This window comes from Hemiscyllium ocellatum, chromosome 5, assembly GCF_020745735.1.
Source record: "Hemiscyllium ocellatum isolate sHemOce1 chromosome 5, sHemOce1.pat.X.cur, whole genome shotgun sequence".
In the NCBI taxonomy this organism is placed as follows: domain Eukaryota; kingdom Metazoa; phylum Chordata; class Chondrichthyes; order Orectolobiformes; family Hemiscylliidae; genus Hemiscyllium; species Hemiscyllium ocellatum.
In genome coordinates, this window is record NC_083405.1 from 127,923,129 (window position 1) to 127,943,452 (window position 20,324).

Genomic DNA, 20,324 nt, shown 5'->3' on the forward strand with positions numbered 1-20,324 from the left:
TACATCTCTCACAGTCTGACTTAATTCCAAAGACATTTTGTAACAAAAACAATAAAGAATCCAACATCATTGTTAGCAGCTAACTATACTCTTCAAACGACTGCCTCTTCTGAAACTGGTTGACTCTGACCTTAGAAAAGAGGCCTTCCTTAATCTCCATCTGAATTTCTTTCCAGCACTCTCTCACAAACAAGGCTTCAGCCTTGAATTTCTTTGATCCTGTTTCCAGTCTAATTTTGTAACTTCAACAGAAGTGTGTCAAAAACTCCACTTACGCATGTCATCTCGCAGTTCCAACAGCAGCAATCTAAGGAAATTTTTGGCCGTTGATTCCTTGTCTTTCTGCATCCTGAATGAGTCAGAAGTACAGTGCTAAGTCTCGAGATAGGCAAAGCTCCAAAACCTAAACCTTTGACTTATGCTCAGCTCCCCATGATTGGCTGACCTAACAATTAATTAACTTATGACCTTTGTTGATAGAAGCTTCCTACAACTAGTTGTGCTGTCCTCCAACGACTAGATCATCCGAACACAGCACTTTCCAACTTCGCAAAATAATAGAAGCCCTCAGAAATTTTAAGTCACCCCTAATACATCATTTCCCATTTGTTTGGATACGGGAAGACATCAGCCTTGTTTCACACATTTAGGAAGGCCATGACAATTAAACTTGCCCGCTGCCATCACTCCTAAAGGAATTTAGTGAGGCAAGTAACTGAAAGTGGGCAGACAGGCAAAGGTACAGCTGGAAAGTGGAAAAGTTCAAAAATGAGATAACCAGAGTCCAAAGACAACAGCTCCTGTTAGGGTGAAGGGCAAGGCTGGTTTAGGGAAAAATTGAGTTAAAAATCACACAACACAGGTTATAGTCCAACAGGTTTGTTTGGAAGCACTAGCTTTCGGAGCGCTGCTCCTTCATCAGGTGGTTATGGAGAATAAGATTGTAAGATACAGAATTTGTAGCAAAAGTGTGATGTAACTGAAATTATATATTGAAAAAGACCTGGATTGTTTGGTAAGTCTCTCATTTTTTAGAATGACCATGCTGGTTTCAGTTCTTTCATATGTAAAACGCAAAACATTTTTTTAAAAGTTACATTCTCAAGCGAATTTTAACAATTGGTGTCATGTCAGCCCAGATAGTGTATTAAAGATGTGGGTTTCCCTGTGAGGCTGTCTGTGCCACAATTGCCAGATTGATTCTAATTTTAAAAACGTATTTACTGAATCTTACATGGATTTACGTAGTTTTTGAGCAAAGTAAAATGTAATTCTGCAAGTACAAATTCACCCCACAAACTTATATGTGTATGTGTGGGTGTGGGAGTTATGAATGTCTGTGAGAGAGTGTGCGTGTGTGAATGTAAAGTGGTATAACTCTGTGAGAGTGAAACGTGAGTGAGCGTATGAGAGAGGGTCTGCACGTGTCTGTCTCTGTGTGTGTGGTGCAATGGGGTTACCTGGAGTGTGACATGAACCCAAGGTCCTGGTTGAGGCCATCCCCATGGGTACCAAACTTGGCTATCAGCCTCTGCTCAGCCACTTATCGTTGTTGCCTATCCCAAAGTCCGCCTTGGAGGACGGTCACCCAAAGTCCAAGTCGAATGTCCTGGAACACTGAAGTGTTCTCCGACTGGATGAACACCACCTGATGAAGGAGCTGCGCTCTGAAAGCTAGTGTTTCAAAATAAACCTGTTGGACTATAACCTGCTGTTGTGTGATTTTTAACTTTGAATAGTCCAATCCAATACCGGCGTCTCCAAATAGAGAAATTGAGGCTCTCATCAAGAAAAAGGAAGCATATGTCAGGCATAGGCAGCAGGAATTGAGTGAATCCCTAGAAGAGTATAAAAGCAGTAGGAATATACTTAAGAGGGAAATCAGGAGGGCAAAAGGGGACAGGCGATAGCCAAAGAGAGTCTATAACTACATTAAGTACAAAACGGTAACTAGGAAGAGAATAGAGACTATATGTGGAACTGCAGGAGATGGACTTTAGTAAGTTGTTCAACAAAGTTCCGCATGATAGACTGGTTGGTAAGATTAGATCACATGGAATACTAATCATTTGGATATAGAACTTGCTCAAAGGTAGAAGATAGACGGTGGTGGTGGAGGGTTGCTTTTCCGCCTGTGACCTGCGGTGTGCCATAAGGATCGGTGCTGGGTCCACTGCTTTTTATCCCATGTATACAAATGATTTGGATGTGAACGTAAGAGGTATGGTTAATAAGTTTTCAGATGACACCAAAATTGGGGGTGTAGTATACAGCCAAGAAGGTTACCGGAGAGTACAATGGGATCTTGATCAGATGGACCAGTGGGCTGAAGAGTAACAGATGGAATTTAATTTAAATGAGGTGCTGCATTTTGGAAATACAAATCAGGGCAGGACTTATACACTTAATGGTAAGGTTCTGGGAAGTGTTGCTAAACAGAGAGGCCTTGTAGTGCAGGCTCACAGATCCTCAAAAGTAGAGTTGCAGGTGGACAGGATAGTGAATGTGGCATTTGGTATGCTTCCCTTTATTTGTCAGTCCATTTTTGTTTCAGCAGCAGAAAGAGCAGGAGCATTGACCGGGAGTTGACGGGAAGGTGAATCACTAATTTAAATTGTTACCTTGTGAACAGGCGATGCGCACACTGAGAAGGAGCGGATACAGGACTGCTGAGAAAGTGAAGTAATACAATTGGGCAATTGTGTTATCTGAAATACTGCTTAGGTATTGTGTTCCACCCATCCTCCTCCTCTAACCAAAACAAAAGGTTTTGTGCCCTGGATAGGTAAGGTAACTTATTTTTATTATTCTTTATTTTTCTACAGTCTCTTTGGGAATTTAGACTAGTGAGGATGGCAGTTAGGGCAGTTGAATGGTCCTCCTGCAGAATGTGAGGGGTAAGGGTCACTGGTAGTGCACCAGCTGACTTCATCTGCAGGAAGTGCACCCAACTCCAGCTCCTCAAAAACCGAATTACGGAATTGGAGCTAGAGCTGGATGAATTTCAGATCATTTAGGAGGTGGAGGGGTTTCAGGGAGGTAGTCACAGCTCAGGTGCAAGAAAAAGGGCAAATGGGTTTCAGTCGGGGATAGAAAGGGAACTGCCAGGCAGTGCAGGGAACCTCTGTGGCCATGCCCCTCAATAAGTATACCATTTTGAATGCGGCTGGGGGGAGGGGTAAACTACTTGCCGAGGGTAAGCACAGAGTCTATCCCTGTTGCTCATAAGGAAAGAGGGGAGATGAGCAGAGCATTAGTCATTGGGGACTCCATAATTAGGTGGTTCTGTGGGAATGAGAGACTCATGTGTTGTCTCCCAGATGCCAGGGTTCGAGATATCTTGGATCATGTTTTTTGAGATCCTTGAGGGGCAATGGGGGCGGGGGGGGGGGCAGCAGCCCCAAGTTGTGGTCCACATAGGTAGGAAAAGAGATGGGGACTTAAGACGGAAATTCAGGGAGCAAGGGTGGAAGCTTAATGCTAGAACAAACAGAGTTGTTATCCCTGGTTTGTTGCCCATGCCACATCCTAGCGAGGCAAGGAATAGGGGGTGAGAGAGAGAGAGAGGAGTTGAACACGTAACTACAGAGACGGTGCAGGAGGTAGGGTTTTGGATACCTGGATAATGGGGGTCATTCTGGGGCAGGTGGGATCTGTACAAACAGGATGGTGTATATCTGAAGAAGAGGGGTACCAATATCCTGGGGGGGGTGGGGGGGGGGGGGGCACGGAGGGGGTGGAATCTGCTCTTTGGGAGGGTTTAAATGAATTCAGCAGGGGGATGGGAACCTAAATGGTGGTTCCAGTGTCTGGAGGTTGAGAGTAGTGAGCTCAGAATGAGCTTTAACAGTTGCAAGAGTTCACCGGCAAGCAGGAAGGTGGTTTGAAGTGTGTCTACTTCAATGCCAGCTGCATCTGGAATAGGGTGGATTCATACCTGGGATTTCGATATTGTGGCCATTTCGGAGACATGGAAAGAGCAGAGGCCTTTAACTTACCAAATATTGACTGGAAATACTACAGTTCAAGTACTTTAGATGGGTCAGTTTTTGTCCAATGTGTTCAAGAGATTTTCCTGACACAGTATGTAGACAAGCCAACAAGATGTGAGACCACACTGGATTTGGTACTAGGTAATGAACCTGGACAGGGTGTTAGATTTGGAGGTAGGTGATAGTGACCACAATTTGGTTATGTTTACTTGAGTAACGGAAAAGGGTAGGTATATAATGCAGGGCAAGCATTATTGCTGGGGGAAAGAATTATGATGCGATTAGGCAAGATTTAGAATGCATAGGATGAGGAAGGAAACTGCAAGGGATTGGGCACAATTGAAATGTGGAGCTTATCCAAGGAACAGCTACTGCGTGTCCTTGTTAAGTGTGTACCTGTCAGACAGGGAGGATGTGGTCGAGCAAGGGAGCCATGGTTTACGAAAGAAGTTGAATCTCTTGTTAAGAGGAAGAAGGAGGCTTATGTTATGATGTGACGTGAAGGCTCAGTTAGGGTGCTTCAGAGTTACAAGTTAACCAGGAAGGACCTAAAGAGAGCACGCAGAAGAGTCAGGAGAGGACACGAGATGTCATTGGCAGATAGGATCAAGGAAAACCCTAAAGATCTCAATAGGTATATTAGGAATAAAAGAATGACTGGAGAAGGATCAGGGCCAATCAAGGATAGTAGTGGGAACTTGTGTGTGGAGGAGATAGAGGAAGCGCTAAATGAATATTTTTCATCAGGATTCACACTGGAAAAAGACAATGTTGACAAGGAGTATACTGAGATACAGGCATCTAGACGAGACAGGATTGGGGTTCACAAGGAAGTGGCGTTAGTAATTCTGGAAAGTGTGAAAATAGATAAGTCCCCTGGGCCAAATGGGATTTATCCTAGGATTCTCTAGGAAGTCAGGGAGAAATCTCTCTCTCTTAAAGGTACCTTTATCAATCAGTAACCTGTGAAACAGAAATCCCTTAGAAGAAAAGAAGACAGAGGAAGACATGATGAGAAGATTTGACATCTGGCTGGTTTTGAAAAGCTGAATTTTGGTAAATCTTAATCAGGGATTTTATCGGACTAGTATTGTAAAAAGTAGGTAAAAGATAGGTTAGAGGAAGGAGTTGTAAATAGTCGTTAGTTAATTATTCTGTGTTATACTTTAAGAAATAAAATTATTAATTTTTACTTTAAATAGTTCTTAGCTTCTCGAATTTTCACAGATTACTGCACGGGATAAATCTTTTCCATGTTGCTGATTTAAATTAAGCAGGAGGGTTTACCCAGTGTTGTAACAACAGAGGCATGGGATTGAGGCTGATTTAGTGGTTTGGATCAGAAATTGGCTAGCTAAAAGACAGATGGTGATGGTTGATAGGAAATGTTCATCCTGGAATTGAGTTATGAGTGGTGTACTACAGTCTGTTTTGGGGGCACTGCTGCTTGTCATCTTTATAAATGACCTCGATGAGGGCAGAGAAGGATGGGTTAGTAAATTTGCGGATGACATTAAAGGTCGGTGGAGTTGTGGATACTGCTGAAGGATGTTGCAGGTTAGAGAGGGACAGAGATAAGCTGCAGAGCTGGGCTGACAGGTGGCAAATGGAGTTTAACGCAGAAACGTATGAGATGGTTTACTATGGGAGGAACAACGGGAATAAGGCGTTCTGGCCTTCTGGTAAGATTCTTTGTAGTGCAGATGAACAGAGAGATCTCGGTGTCCATGTACATAGATCCTTGAAAGTTGCCACCTAGGTTGATAGCATTGTGAAGAAGGCATACGGTGTGTTACTTTTTATTGGTAGAAGGATTAAGTTTCAGAGCCACGAGGCCACACTGCAGCTGTACAAATCTCTGGTGTGGCCGCACTTGCATTTGTTCTGGTCACCGCATTATAGGAAGGATGTGGAAGTTTTGGAAAAGGGTTCAGATGAGATTTACTAGAATGTTGCCTGGTAGGGAGGGAAGGTCTTATGAGGTGAGACTGAGGGACTTGAGACTGTTTTTGTTAGAGAGAAGAAGGTTGAAAGGTGAGTTAATTGAGACATATAAAATGGTCAGAGGGTTAGATAGGGTGGACAGTGATAGCCTTTTTTCCTCAGATGGTGATGGCGAGCACGAGTGAATATAGCTTTAAATTGAGGGGTAATAGATATAGGACAGATGTCAGAGGTAGTTTCTTTATTCACAGAGTAGTAGGGGTGTGGAGCACACTGCCTGCAATACTAGTAGATGCACCAACTTTAAGGGCGTTTAAATGTTCACTGGATAAACATATGGAGTAGTATAGGATAGATAGGCTTCAGATTTGTCCTACAGGTCAGCGCAACATCGAAGGCCGAAGGGCCTGTACTACGCTGTAATGTTCTATGTTCTGTTGACTATAGGAATTGGAAGTCATGCTGTGGCTGTACAGGACATTGTTAGGCCACTTTTGCAATAGTGCATTCAATTCTGATCTCCCAGCTATGGGAAGTATTTTATGAAATTTGAAAGGGTTCAGAAAAGATTTACAAGAATGTTACCAGGGTTGTAGGGTTTGAACTTTGGAAGAGGCTGAATAGGCTGGGGCTATTTTCCCTGGAGTTGAGGCTGAGGGGTGACTTTATAGAGGTTTATAAAATCATGAGCGGCATAGATAGGATGAATAGCTAATGTCTCTTCCCCAGGGTAGCAAAGTCCAAAACTAGAGGGTGTAGGTTTAAAGTGAGAGAGGCAAGATTTAAAAGGGACCCAAGGAGCAAGCTTTTCACTTAGAGGGTGGTGTGTGTATGGATCAAGCTGCCAGAGAAAGCAGTGAAGGCTGGTACAATAACAACATTTAAAAGGCATCTGAATAGGTATATGAATAGGGCCAAATGCTAGCAAATGGAACTAGATTAATTTAGGATATCTGGTCAGCGTTGATGAGTTGGACTGAAGGGTCTGTTTCCATGCTGTATATCTCTGTGATTCCAATAGATCAGGCAGGAGCAGATCTAAATCTATTGGATTCACTTTTCGAGAGATGAGATACTCCTTTGGATCTGGTCCCTACACACTTTTGGGATAATGAAGATGCCCTTTGATCTAGGTAAAACACCCTACTGAGAAAGGAAACATAATGCTTTTGGAATTGCTAAAGCAGACATGCTTGTGGGTAAAATATACATAGTCTTATTGGGATCATCAAGCTGTCAAAGAACTGTCAAAGCTGTCAAGCATGTCAGACATTTAAACAATTATTTTAATTTTTGAACAGTAAAAAAAATCATTCCCTTGTATTTCGACTTGTCTGTTCACTTTAGCCAGAGGATTTCCATTACTAGATCATTGCAGCATGACTGATTTCACAAGAATCCACAACACAGGAAGACACCTTCCATTTCACCTTTTGGAAACTGATGTGGGAACTTTGAATTACAGTGCTTGTTGCATTTTTTAAAAAAAATATTCACTCAAGTGACTTGGGCATCCCTGCTGGGTCAGCATTTGTCAGCCTCTAATCACCTTTGAGAAGATGAGCTGCTCCTTGAAACATTGCAGTCCATCTGCTGCAGGTAGACCAATAATATTATTAGTGAGGGTGTTTCAGGATTTTGACCCAGCAATACTGAAGGAACATGACACTTGAATGAAATGTAGAAATTTAATACAGCAAATTAATTTTATGACTGAGTGTTTCGCTCAATAAAGTGAAGGAAAGGAGTAGGAAAGGGAACTGACAGGCAGTGCAGGCATTTCCTGTGTTGGTCCCCCTCAACAACAAATATACTGTTTTGAATACTTTCAGGGGCAATGACCTACCAGGGTTAGCAATGGGGCACAGGTCTCTGGTGCAGAGTCTGTCCCTGTTGTTCAGAGGGGAAGGGGGAAGAGGAGCAAGGCTTTAGTCATTGGGACTCCATAGTTAGGGGGACAGATAGAAGGTTTTGTGGGAACGAGAGAGACTCATGATTGATGTGTTGCCTCATAGGTGCCAGGGTTCGTGATGTCACTGATCATGTTTTCGGGATCCTTGAGTGGGAGGGGGAGCAGCTCCAAGTCGTGGTCCACATAGGCACCAACAACATAGATCCCCACCTTTCTTCCCATCTAAGGTAGAAATTCAGGGAGCTAGGGTGGAAGCTTATAGCTATAACAGAGTTGTTATCTCTGGTTTGTTGCTCGTGCCACATGCTAGTGAAGCAAGGAACAGGGAGAGAGCGTAGCTGAACAGGAGGAGAGGGTTTTGGATTCTTGGATAATTGGAGCTCTTTCTGGGGAAGGTGGGACCTCTACAAACAGGATTACCTTCACCTGAACCACAGGGTTACCAATATCCTGGGTGGAATATTTGCTATTGCTTTTCGGGGGGGGAGGGGGAGAGCTGTTAAACTAATGCAGTAGGGGGATGTGAACCTGAATTGTACAGTGTACAGGAAGTTGAGGGTAGTGAGGTCAGGGATAGGTTTACAAAGTTCTGAGAGGGCACCTGTAATCAGCATGTCGGTTTGAAATGCTTGAACTTCAATGCCAGAAGCATTCGGAATAAGGTGGGTGAACTTGCAGCATGTGTTGCTACCTGGAACTTTGATTTCAATGGCTACAGGAGGGACAGGAATGGTTGTTGCAGATTCAGGGATTTAGATGTTTCAGCAAGAACAGAGAAGATAGAGGAGGGGGTGTGGCATTGTTAATGAAGGGTAGTATTACAGCAGCTGAGATAACGTTTCAGGACTCATCCACTGAGGTAGTTTGGGCTGAGGTCAGAAACAGAAAAGGAGAGGTCACCCTGTTGGGAGTGTTCCATACCTTCCAAATTGTCCCAGGGATGTAGGGGAAAGGATAGCAGAAATGATTCTCGATAGGAGTGAGAGTAACAGGGCAGTTGTTATGGGGGACTTTAATTCCCCAAAATTGACCGGGAATATTACAGTTCAAGTAGTTTAGATGGGTCAGTTTTTGTTCAATTTGTGCAAGAGGGCTTTCTGACCCAGTATGTAGACAGACCAACACGCACATTGGATTTGGTACTGGGGAATAACCCTGGCCAGGTGTTAGATTTGGAGGTAGGTGAGCACTTTGGTAATAGTGACCATAATTCAGTTATGTTTACAGTAGCAATGGGCAGATATCGGCATATACCACGGGGAAAGAGATATAACTGGGGGAAAGGCAATTATGATGTGATTAGGCAAGATTTTGGATGCATAGGATAAGGAAGGAAACAGGGGATGCACACACTTGAAAGGTGGACCTTATTCAAGAAACAGCTACTGCGGGTCCTTGATAAGTATATACCTATCAGGCAGGAAGGCAGTTCTCAAGAGAGGGAGCCACAGTTTACTAAAGAAGTTGAAGCTCATGTCAAGAGGAAGAAGGAGGCTTATGCAAGGATGAGGGGTGAAGGCTCAATTAGGGGGCTTGAGAGTTATAAGTTAGCCAGAAAAGGTCTAAATAGAGGGCTAAGAAGAGCCAGGAGGGGACTGAGAAGTTGTTGACGGATAGATTAGATTAGATTCCCTACAGTGTGGAAACAGGCCCTTCGGCCCAACAAGCCCACACTGACCCTCTGAAGTGTAACCCACCCAGACACATTTCCCTCTGACTAATGCACCTAACACTATGGGCAATTTAGTATGGCCAATTCACCTGACCTGCACATCTTTGGACTGTGGGAGGAAACCGAAGTACCCAGAGAAAACCCACGCAGACACAGGGAGAATGTGCATACTCCACAGAGACAGTTGCCCGACGCTGGAATCAAACCTGGGACCTGGTGCTGTGAGGAGAAAATGAGGTCTGCAGATGCTGGAGATCAGAGCTGAAAATGTGTTGCTGGAAAAGTGCAGCAGGTCAGGCAGCATCCAAGGAACAGGAAATTCAACGTTTCGGGCATAAGCCCTTCTTCAGGAAAGGCTGGTGCTGTGAGGCAGAGTAGGATCAAGGAAAACCCTAAGGCCTTCTTTAGGTATATCAGGAATTAAAGAATGACGAGAATAAGATTAGGGCCAGTCAAAGATAGTAGTGGAAAGTTGTATGTGGAATCTGAGGACAAAGGGGAAATGCTTAATGAATACTTTTCGTCAGTATTCACATTGAAAAATGGCAATGCTAGTGAGAATACGGTAATACGGCCACAAGATTAGATGGAATTGAGGTTGACAAAGAGGAGGTTTTAGCAAGGAGTAGTGCCAGAAGACTGGAGGATAGCAAATGTTGTTCCCTTGATTAATAAGGCGAGTCGGGACAACCCAGGTTAAGCCAGTGAACCTTACTTCACTTGTGGATTAGATGTTGGGAAAGGTTATAAGAGATAGGATTTATAATTATCTGCAAAGAAGAATTTGATTAGGGATAGTCAACTCGGTTTTGTGAAGGGTAGGTCGTGCCTCACTAACCTCATTGAGTTCTTCGAGAAGGTGTCAAAATAGGTGGACAAAGGTAAGGCAGCTGATGTGGTGTACATGGACTTAGTAAGGCGTTTGATAAGTTTCCACATGATAGGCTATTGCACAAAATATGGAGGCATGGAATTGAGGGCGATTTAGTGGTTTGAATCAGAAATTGGTGAGTTGTAAGAAGACAGTGGGTATGGTTGACGAGAAATGTTCATTCTGGAGATCAGTTACCAGTGGTGTGCCGCAAGGATCTGTTTTGGGGCCACTGCTATTTGTCATTTTTATAAATGATCTGGAGGAGGGAGGTTAATTTGCAGATGACACTAAGGTAGGCAGAGTTGTGGATAGTGCCAAAGGATATTGTGGATTACAGAGGGACATAGATAAGATGCAGAGCTGAGCCGAGAGGTGGCATGTGGAGTTTAATGCAAAAAAGTACGAGATAGTTCACTTTGGAAGAAGTAACAGGAATGCAGAGATGTACTGGGCTAATGGTAGAATTCTTGGCAGTGTAGATGAACAGAGATCTTGGTGCATAAATCCCTGAAATTTGCCATCCAGGTTGATAGGATTGTTAAGAAGGTATATGGTGTGTTGGCACTTATTGGTAGGGGGATTGAATTCAGAGCCTCGAGGTCATGCTTCAGTTGTACAAGACACTGGTAAAGCCACACCTGGAGTATTGCGTGCAGTTCTGGTCACCGCATTATACGAAGGACGTGGAAGCTTTGGAAGGGGTTCAGAGGAGATTTAGTAGGATCTTGCCTGGTATAGAAGGAAGGTCTTACAAAGAAAGGCTGAGGGAACTGAGACTGTTTTTGTTGGAGTGAAGAAGGTTGAAAGGTGATTGGATTGAGACAAATCAGATTATTAGAGGGTTACATAGGGTGGACAGTGAGAGCCTTTTTCCTCAGGTGGTGAAGGCTAACACAAGGGGACATAGCTTGAAATTGAGGGGTGCTAGATTTTGGACAAATATCAGGGGTTGTTTCTTTACTCAAAGAGTAGTAGGGGGGGTGAAACGACCTACCTGCAACAGTAGTAGACTTGCCGACATTAAAGGCATTTAAATGGACATTGGACATTCATATAGATAATAATGGAACAGTGTAGGTTAGATGGAAATAAGAGTAATTTCACAGGTCAGCGCAACATCTGTAAGGAAAAGGTTAATACTTTAGAGGCAGGATCCAACTTTTACTTTTCTCTTTCAGAAGCTGAGAGCCCTGTTGTGCATTTCTAGAATTTCATTTTTTTTTAATCAACTACTATTTAATGCTTTTTAAAATTTTGACATAGCTGAATCTTATGGTATCAATGAATCATGGAAATCTGATTGAAGATTTGTAGCTCGGGTATCCGTTGTGGGGTCCAGGTCGATGTGTCTGTTGATGGATGTTCTTGCAGTTTCCGGGTGTCAGTTTCAGCTGTAGTGGTTTGTATATGGTGTCCAGGTCAATGTGTCTGTTGATGGAGTTTGGGGATGAATGCCATGCTTCTAGGAATTCCCTGGCTGTTCTCTGTCTGGCTTGTCCTATGATAGTGGTGTTTTCCCAGTCAAATTCATGTTGCTGGTTGTCTGAGTGTATGGCTACTAGAGATAGCTGGTCGTGTCGTTTTGTGGCTAGCTGATGTTCATGGATGCGGATTGTTAGCTGTCTTCCTGTTTGTCCTATATAGTGTTTTGTGCAGTCCTTGCATGGTATTTTGTAAACTACGTTAGTTTGGCTCATGCTGGGTATTGGGTCCTTTGTTCTAGTGAGTTGTTGTCTGAGCGTGGATGTTGGCTTGTGTGCTGTTATGAGTCCTAAGGGTCGCAGTAGTCTGGTTGTCAGTTCTGAGACGCTCCTGACGTATGGTAGAGTGGCTAGTCCTTTTGGTTGTGGCATGTCCTCGTTCCTCAGTCTATCTCTTAGGCATCTGGTGATAAAGTTGCGTGGGTATCCGTTTTTGGCGAATACCTTGTATAGATGTTCCTCTTCCTCTTTTCGCAGTTCTGGTGTACTGCAGTGTGTTGTAGCTCTTTTGAATAGTGTCCTGATGCAGCTTCGTTTGTGTGTGTTGGGATGGTTACTTTCGTAGTTTAAGACTTGGTCTGTGTGTGTTGGTTTCCTGTGTACCCTTGTGGTGAATTCTCCGTTGGGTGTTCTCTCTACTAACACGTCTAGGAATGGGAGTTGGCTATCCTTTTCTTCTTCTCGTGTGAATCGGATTCCTGTGAGTGTGGCGTTGATGATTCGGTGTGTTTTTTCTATATCTGTGTTTTTGATGATTACAAAGGTGTCATCAGCATATCTGATCCAGAGTTTGGGTTGGATTTGTGGTATGGCTGTATGTTCTAACCTTTGCATAACTGCCTCTGCTATGAGTCCCGAGATTGGTGATCCCATGGGTGTTCCGTTGATTTGTTCGTATATCTGATTGTTGAATGTAAAGTGTGTGGTGAGGCACAGGTCCAGTAGTTTAAGTATGCCGTCCTTGTTGATAGGTTCGGCCTCCTGTGTTCTGTTATGTATGTCCAGTAGGTTGGCTAAATCACTGCAGCTGAAACTGACACCCGGAAGCGGCAAGAACAAACCAATATAAATACCGGAAGAAACATCAAAGCAGCGCTTCACACGAGGCTCCAACAGCACTGATGATGTTCCCTAGCCAGGGAACGAAACGTTTGCAGCAAAGACTTCCAGCTCGGCGAGCAGAACCACAACAATCATGGAAATCAAAATAAGGAATAGCACTGTGATAAATTATATATACACACGACAGAATCGTAGATCTTTTAAGACCATCTCACCTGTATTAGCTTTCCGAGGCAGCGAAACGTTTAAGTTAATTCTACAGCCCATTTAACACTTCTTTTCAAATATTCATTCACTTTCCTCTGAAATGCTATTTACACCTTCTGCTTGACCTAGTTTAAGCACTAGATGAGACAATAAAGTCTAGATATGTGGTCCCAGGCCATATGTCTAAAGAAAAATGTAGAAATAGATTGTGAAAGAAAGTCAATGCACAACAATGGGGATTTTCAAGGCACTTCTGAAAAGAATTTGACTGAGTATAACGCAGTCACTGTGTAATGCAAAAAAACGTGGCAATCAGTTTGCGCACAGCAAACTGCTGGAAACTATGACATAAATCTTGTGCTTTATAAAAACGTTAGTTGAAGAATGTTGATCAGACCACTGCAAAAACTCTCCTGTTCCTCTTCAAATAGTATGAGTGGACAATAGGACCTCTAACTTGTAAAGAACAAGATCAATGACTCAGCTGAAGCAGATGTTCTATGCCATTCTTTTCTAGAATGTTGAAACTGCAGAATTCCTTATCTCTATCAATGTTGCTTTCCAGCCCCTGTGGGTGTCCTTCCACCTAAATGATTGCAGTAGTTCCAGAAAAGAGCTCACCATCTTCTCCAGGACAATTAGAATGATGGAGTCTTACAGCACAGAAACAGGCCCTTCGGTCCAACTCACCCATGCTTACCAAGTTTCTGAAACTAAACTAATCCCATTTGCTTGCTTAGGCATATATCCCTCTAAACATTTCCTTTCCATGTACCTGTCCAAATGTCTTTTAAATGTCGTAACTTCCTCTGGCAGTTCATTCCACACACGAATCACTCTGCATGAAGAAGTTGCCATTTGGGTCCCTTTTAAATCTTTCTCCTCTCACATTAAAAGTATGCTCTCCCCTGCTCTAGGGAAAAAAACCTTTGCTCTTCACCTCATATATGCCCCTCTTGATTTTTATAAGCTCTATACAGTCACCCTTCAACCTCCTATGCTCCAGTGAGAAAAGTCTCAGCTCATTCTTATAACTCAAAACCTCCAGACATCCTTGTAAATCTTTACTACCCTTTCCAATTTACTATTCTTGATGGCCAATAAACATTGATGGGAAAATCAAGAATAAAAGAAGGCTTAAAGCTCATCGAGCCTGTTTCATCATTCATCATGACCATGGTTACAGCTATGCTCTGCCCGTACCTGTCAATGCCTTATTCAGCGACTTAGCCTTCAGGTTCACAGGGTAGAGAATTCCACAGGTTCATCACCCTCTCAGTCCTAAATGGCCTAGCACTTGTCCTGAGATAGTGATGCCTTGTTCTAGACACATCCACTTCCATCTCCCAGAGAGGGCAAATTTTGTCTCTGCATCTAGTCTGTTCAGTTTTGTCAGAATTTTATATGTTAAATGAGATCCCTTCTCCCTATTTAGACCCAGCTGATCCAACCTCAATTTATACAGCAATCTCACCATCTGAGGAATCAGTCTGGTGAACTTCCACTGAACTCCATCTATAGCAAGTACATCCCTTCTTACAGGAGACTAAAACTACACATTACACTTCAGGTAGCATCTCACCAAGACTTTGTACAGCTACAGTAGGCATCCTTATTCCTGTACTCACATTCTCGTGTAATAAAGACTATTTTTCTTCCCAATTTTTTGCTGATGCAGCCAGTGACACCAATATCTCATGAACGCTTTTTAAAAATTATGAGTTTGTCCTTTACTTAACAGAAAAAGAATTATTGAAAATTTATTCAGGAAGTTTTTCAGTGTTGTGTGCCAGTGGTAATATCCTGTCTAATTAAAGTTACTAGCTTACCTGTTGCAAGAGTATTCTTAAGAGTTTTCTAATCTCTCCTCATAACTGAATCTTTCATCTATGAGCGCATCCTGGTAAATTAATGCTGCAGTTCATCTCAGCCTTTATACCTTTTCTTAAGTGTGGTATCCAGAAATGTCTGCATTACTCCAGCAGTGGCCTAACCATCAATATCTTTGATTTTATAATTTCGTCCTCTAATTCTACTATTTACTTTCTCCATTCACATTCTCTACATTGCTCATTCTTCCAGATATACTGCAATATGGTCCTTGGTCTAGGATTTTATTTTTTAACAATACAAATAATATCCAATAGTTCAGTCTTCAATCTACATAGATGTGAATTTTCAAAAAGTATACAATAAAAAAGTGCTATTTTGACAAATATTTTAAAAATCTTGCTTCACAGGGGCTTCACAAACTCAGATTCTCATGTACATTTTCTTACAAGGATTAATTTGTTCAATTTTATTAATCTATTTCCAATATTGTACTGTAGGGAAAAACTAAGATCAACTCAACAAAGCTCATGGATAAGCTTCCCCTTAATAAATTAACCTAAACAGATATGGGTTAATTATAGGCAGCCAGAATGAATTGTATGATAATTTTAACCCAGCTGTTTGTTTAAACAAAGGAAACACACAGGATGTTGTGTACATGGATGATAAAATACTGCATAAGAAGCTTATTGACTGAAATAGAATACAAAATAAACTGAATATAGTAGAATGGATAAAAAGTTAGTTATACAGCTGGAGAAAAAAAAGAGACTAGCATTAAACAGCTTTTGAATTGGAGGGATATGAATTAACGTCGAATTCTCTATTCCTGAGATGCTGCCTAACCTGCTGTGCTTTGACCAGCAACACATTTGCAGCTGTGATCTCCAGCATCTGCAGACCTCATTTTTTACTATTCTTAGGAATCAGAATTTGAACCATTGCTCTTCCTAATGTATACAAATAATCTGGACCTGGCATTGGCAAGAACAACTTTTAGCTGTAAAATACAGAAAAATAGGGAAAATCATTAACACTATGGAACTTCAAATGCACAGGCAGGTTAGTAAATTAGTAGAATAGATATCAGACAAAATTTAGTGCAGAGGAATGTGATATATTTTGTCAGGGAAAAAAGACACAAACATTAAATGGTAAAAATTTAATGGAGTAGGGTAACAAACATACGTAGAAGGTTAAAAACATAAATCTTTTAATCATACAGAACACAATGATAAAAATGTGGGGAAAAGCATCTAGGACACTGATTTTATATATGACAAAGCCATTGGATAACGATGTATAACTCACTGATTAAGTTACAGTTAAAATATTCAGTCCTGCATTGAGTAGTATTGGAAGGAATGCTAGGTAATGAGAGTGTAGGTTTCCAAAGAATAAATCAAACACAACAGGCTTTAGTTATTAAGTCATATCATGAAAACCAGGATTCTTGTCATTAGAACAAACATACTAAAAGTAATTCTCAAAGAAATGTTCAAAAGAAGGTAAATCAGGAAAAACGCTATTTCTCACATGTCCTTGAATCACTACCTGAAGAATTATCATTTTGATATGATTAGCAAGAGAATTAATTTTCCTTAGAAAGAAGAACATGGACTGCCCTCTCAGAAACAACAGAACATAATGAATAGTTTTTAAAAAGGTGGATAAATGTTTTTTTTAATTAAATGCATAAGGAATGAAGCTGAATGCATTCACTTCCATAACTCTGTCAGAGAGAAGATTGTTGTAGAAAAGGACAAGCATGGGTCAGAAATCTAAATTTCTAAAACTGTGGAACGACCGATTTTAATAAGATCAGCTATGATTTGGCTAGTAGTTCAGAGAAGATAGGTTTAAATAAATCTGTGTTGTGCAGTGGGACACATTCAAAAGGAAAATGAATACAGAGCCAATAAAGATCCAATAACAATAAAGGGTGGGACCAACAAATCCAGCAAACTCTTGATATCAAGGAATACACAGGATTCAATAAAGAAAAAGGGAGGCTTATGGCAGACACTGAGGGCATAAAGCAGCAAAATCCTAGCAGAGTCCAGAATGTGGAAAGGGAACTTAAAAAAAATAGGAGCATGAAAGAATACTGGTAGGTAAAATAAAGGAAATACTTCTGTGTCAGTGTTTACGGGCAGGGATTTTTTTTAAAGTTCACTTGTGGGATATGGGAGTCACTGGCTGATCAGCGTTTATTGTCAGTTTCTAGTTGTCTTTTTAAAATAAGGTGACCTGCTTTCTTGAATTGCTGCAGATATATGTACCTGTAGAAAGCAAGAAGCACTGTGAAATACTTAAAGCAATTAGTATAGTTAGAGTCAAGGTTCTCAATGGTCTAGCAGGGTTAAAAGTAGACAGGTCTCCAGGGCCAGGTGAAATGCATCCAAGGCTGCTGAGTGAGACAAGTGAAGAAATAGCAAGGGCACAGATGATAATTTTCAATTCTTCTCTGGCCACAGGAAATGTGTCAGAGGACTGGAGAAAACTGTTGTTCAAGAATGAAATATGGAATAAACTATGAAACTACAAGCCAGCCAGTCTAACCTCAATGGTGGACAAATTATTGAAGTAATTCTGAGGGACAGATTTATTCTACACTGAGACAGGTAGGAATTAACCATGAACAGTCAGCACACTTTTGTTAACGGGAGGTTATATGTGACAAAATTGACTGAGTTTTTCGCAGAGGTAATCAAATGTGTAGCTGAAAGTAATACTTCTGATGTAGTCTACTTGGATGTCAGAAAGGCTTTGATAAGGTCACCCATGGGTAACAAACAGCAAAGATATGAGCCCAAGGAAATTCCCAAGAGATCCAAGGAAATCTGGCTAATCGAATCCAGAATTGGCTAAGTGGCAGAAAATAGAGGGTGATGGCTGAGGAGTGTTTTTGTGACTGGCAATGTGTCCAGTAAGGTACCCCAGTAGACTTGAATGTAAGAACGCTGATCAAAAACTGTGGATGACACTAAAATTTGTGGGTGGTAGATAGTGAGCAGGCTAGCCTTAGATTATAGAGGATAAAGACAGGCTGGTCAGATGGGTGGCAAATGAAGTTCAATCTGAATAAGCGAGAGGTGATCCATTTGGGCAGGACAAACAAGGCAGATGAATGGTAGGATCCTGGGAAGCATCAAGGATCAGAGGGACCTTAGTGTGCATGTCCAAGTCCCTTAAGGTAGCAGGACAGGTAAATAAAGTGGTTAAGAAGATATGTGGGATACTTGCCATTATTAGCAGAGCATTGAGTTTAAGATCAGGGAAGTTACACTGGAGCTGTATAAAAAGTTGGTTAGGCAATAGCTAGAGTATTATGTGCAGTTCTGAAATCCACATTATAGGAGGGATGTAATTGCACCGGAGAAGATGCAGAGGAGATTTACAAGGATGTTGCAGGGGTGGAGAGTTTCTGTTATGAAGACAGATTGGGATTGTTTTTCTTTTGGTACAGCAGACTGAGGAGGTACATGATTGAGATTTTATAAAATTATGACGGCACAGATGAGTAGACTGTAAGTAACATTTCCCCTTGATGGGCAGTCAATGACCAAGGGGCATAGATTTAAGGAAGGGGCAGGAGGTGTAGAGGGATGTGAGGAGAAATGTGTTCTCTTGAGTGGTGGGTATCTGGAACTCATTACCTGTAAGGTTGGTAGAGGCAGAAACCCCCATAATGTTTAAAATGTACACTTGTGACACAAAGACATACAGGGCAATGGGCCAAGCGGTGGCAAATGGGATTAGATAGTCAAGTAGTTATTTTTTTTTACCAGTGCTGACTTGATGGGCCAAACAGCCTTTTCCTGCTCCTAGACATCTTACTGTAACAACTTTTTGAGCAAGGTGCAATATGATGAATGCCTTTCATACAATGCTATGAAGCAATATATCATAGAATCAAAGAACCCTACAGTGTGGAAACAGGTCATTTGGCCCTTCAGGTTCACAATGACCCTCCGAACTATAACCCACCCATTCCCCCTATCCTATTCCTACACTTCCCCTGACTAATGCACCTAACCTACACATCCGTAAACATTATGGGCAATATAGCATAGCCAATTCACCTAACCCGTACATCTTTGGACTGTCAGAAGAAACCTGAGCGCCAGGAGGAAACACATGCAAACATGAGGAGAACGTGCAAACTCCACACAGACAGCCGGCAAGGCTGGAATCGAACTGGGTCCCTGTGGCTATAAGGGTTTCTTTGCAATTTCAAGCATTTGCAATGTTGCCTTGTATTTTGGTTATTTATTTTTTGTTCATTATTTATATGGACATTAAATTGACTTATTTAAAATAATTAAGATACATGCAGACATTTTAGCCATTGTCAACAATTGCTGCACACATTGTCATATGTATAAATTAGCTCTCATAAAAACACTAGAGGGTGCTCCTGTTGCTGTTCCACAATAATACAGAGGTTTAAAACACCAGAGTCAAAATCATACAGTATAGAAACAGTCCTTTTGGTGCAGCTTGTCCACACCAACCAGACATCCCAATCTGACCTAGTTGGCCCATGCCCCTCTAAACTCTACATATTCTTACACCAATCCAGATTCCTTTTAAATGTTGTATTTGTACCTGCTTCTAACATCTCCTGTGACAGCTCATTCCACACATGCACCACTCTCTGCATGATAAGTTTGTCCCTCATGTCATTTTTAAATCTTTCCCTTCTCATCTTAAATCTATACCCTCTGGTTTGGATTTCCCCCATCCAAATAAAAAGACCTTGGCTATTATCTACCTGCGACTCCACTATGAACCTGCACTCCAAGGTCTCTTTGTTCAGCAACACTCCATGGACCTTACCATTAAGGTGTATAAATCCTACTAAGATTTGCTTTCCCAAAATGCAGCACCTCACATTTATCTAAATTAAACATCATCTGCCACTTCTCAACCCATTGGCCCAACTGTTGTAATCTGAGGTAACCTTCTTCCCTGTTCACTACACCTCCAATTTTGGTGTCAACTGCAAATTTACTAACTACACTTCTTATGCTCACATCCAAATCATTTATATAAATGATGAAAAGTAGTGGACCCAGCACCGATCCTTGTGGCACTCCACTGATCACAAGCCTCCAGTCTGAAAAACAACCCTCCACCACCACCCTTTGTCTTCTACCTTTGAGCCAGTTCTGTATCCAAATGGCTAGTTCTCTCTATATTCCGTGAGATCTAATCTTGCTATTCAGTCTCCTATGGGGAACCTTGTCAAATGCCTTACTGAAGTCCATATAGATGACATCTACCACTCTACCCTCATCAATCCTCTTTGGTACTTCTTCAAAAAACTCAATCAAGTTTGTGA

The 20,324-nt window shown here is 41.7% G+C and overlaps 1 protein-coding gene across 4 annotated transcripts in view; it reads right to left on the reverse strand.

Moving 5' to 3' along the window:
* The window catches only part of gjc2 (gap junction protein gamma 2), a 191,775-nt gene that overhangs the window by 80,887 nt on the left and 90,564 nt on the right, over positions 1–20,324 (reverse strand). Inside the window, exon 1 of one of the 4 annotated variants that reach the window (XM_060825174.1) lies at positions 276–360. The exons of the other annotated variants lie outside the window; for them this stretch is intronic. The gene's annotated coding sequence lies outside the window, so the exon portion shown is untranslated. Of the gene's footprint in view, positions 1–275; positions 361–20,324 lie in introns of those variants that run through there. 4 annotated transcript variants of the gene reach the window in all.